This window comes from Octopus bimaculoides, chromosome 5, assembly GCF_001194135.2.
Source record: "Octopus bimaculoides isolate UCB-OBI-ISO-001 chromosome 5, ASM119413v2, whole genome shotgun sequence".
In the NCBI taxonomy this organism is placed as follows: Eukaryota; Metazoa; Mollusca; class Cephalopoda; order Octopoda; family Octopodidae; genus Octopus; species Octopus bimaculoides.
This window is the reverse complement of record NC_068985.1, coordinates 55,374,717-55,376,834: the sequence shown is the minus strand read 5'-3', so window position 1 is coordinate 55,376,834 and position 2,118 is coordinate 55,374,717. Positions and strand designations below refer to the sequence as shown.

The window sequence follows — 2,118 nt, the reverse complement described above, 5'->3', positions numbered from 1 at the left end:
AAAACATAAATGAAAACTGGTGCCCCCGTTTTGAACTAGATCCGTCGATACTAACCCTAACCCGTATTCATTTGCACACGCGGGTTAGGGATAGGGTTAGGGTTAGGATCGACCACTCACGACTAGCTAGCGCGTTCGGGACCGTGCTGCTTTAGTAGTACCGGCCAACCCTCTCACTCTTACTTCCTGTTTCTGTTGTGCCTGTAATTCAAAGGGTCAGCCTTGTCACACTGTATCACGCTGAATATCCCCGAGAACTAAGTTAAGGGTACACGTGTCTGTGGAGTGCTCAGCCACTTGCACGTTAATTTCACGAGCAGACTGTTCCGTTGATCGGATCAACTGGAACCCTCGACATCGTAAGCGACGGAGCGCCAACAACAACTTGTCACTTGTATTATCTTAACCAGTTGAGCATATCCTTTTGTAGCTGACAATATGTGCATCTGTGATTATGAGCAAGAGCAGTTGGGGAGCATCATAGCCATGTGCTAGGAAGGATTCTTTGGGGTTAAGAAGAAATGTAACAAAAGCAAAGTTTGAAGGAAATATTAGCCGTTTTTCATGTTTTCTAGAAAGCAAACAGGAAATAACAGTTGCTATTTAAGGACAAAAATCGTGTTATACAGTGTAATTAGATATTTCACAATGTTGAGCTTGTTCCCACATATTAAAAACACAATATATATTTTGCTTTCATAGATCCATTGACAGACAGCTTATTTGGAACAATGCTTCTTAGTGCTAGTAACACTTTTGTTCATATTCATGAACAATTGCAAAATTATTTTTTTTTAAATTAAACTTTACAACCATTTTGTAATACATATACAGGCATTATTTGATAGCCACAAAATTACATTTTCTTTTTACACAAGATGTAACAAAGTGAAAATTCAGCTTCAACTCTTAGCTCCAGGATACTGCAATAAATGGGAGGGTGGTTAAATGTAACAAAATCTTAAATCAGTGGTTATCAACCAGGATCCACATGGCCCTTGGGGGTCCAAATAAAATTTTGTTGTTAAAATTTATCCACAATAAATTGGTTATACTTCTACACTACATAAAATATTTACACAGTTCTTTTTTATACAATTCCTAATATGTAATTATAAAAATATAATAGGATTTTTTTAAACATTGAGTGGCCATAAAGGTCCACCTGAGTGAAAGAGGAAACAAAGGGGTACATAGGCAAAAAACGGTTGAGAAATACTGTCCTAAAGTAACGGGACTTGTTGCTGAACCATTTCTTCCAGCCTGTGGCATTCGAGATCTTTGAAGGTGCTGGGCTACTGACAAGTGAAGTTCTTGTCATCATTAGTGATGCATGAGGGTGCTTGGCTGTTCCGACACCTTAACCTCACCTCTGCCCACGATGATGTCACAAGCATGTTAACTTGCTTCAATAATTATTTTAATAGCATAATTTTCTGTTAGAAAATGTTTTCTTTTTTCTTACACACAAATACACGGCCTCTCTCGGTTGGGGTGCGAATAAAAATTTAAATTACCATTATTTTTTCTTTGCTTATATCCCAACAATAGACTACGTATATGTTACTTTGACATTATCATTCCATAAAATGCGTTTATGGGAAATAAAATATTGAAAAATATAAAAATATCAATAGATGTGAGAGTGAGAACGCAACGAGGTGGGAGGTCTTGAGATGTGCTAGAAACAACAGCCAGATCTTAAATCACACATTTTCTTCTGAAATTATTAATATTTGTTTGTTTTTTGTTTTTTTTTTAAACGAAAATGTTTCTCTCGTGTTTTAAGTGCGTAGTGAAAAAGAAAATTGACCAAAACAGTCCGGACTGGGGTAGTGAGGGTGTGGCAGGAGTGAAAATAACGTAAAATTTTTTTTTTTTTTTTTTCGTGAAAAGATGCTTTCTATCATTCCGATGACTGTGCTGAAAAAAACAAATTAGAAAAAAATCCCCGTCAAAACGGATAAATTCCGACTTAAGTGGGCCGTCTGATCCGAAACTCCTCTTCCCCCCGTCTCCTTCCAAAACAGTTTATTCTTTTAGTCATTTGACTGCGGCCATGCTGGAGCACCACCTTTTTTGGCACTGTCATGCTATTAGCTGTCAGAAGTGAAAGTG

The 2,118-nt window shown here is 37.3% G+C and overlaps 1 protein-coding gene across 4 annotated transcripts in view; it reads left to right on the top strand.

Moving 5' to 3' along the window:
- LOC106870009 (translin-associated protein X) overlaps nt 1–2,118 on the top strand; it is a 20,859-nt gene that overhangs the window by 7,597 nt on the left and 11,144 nt on the right. The gene's annotated exons all lie outside the window — the stretch shown is intronic.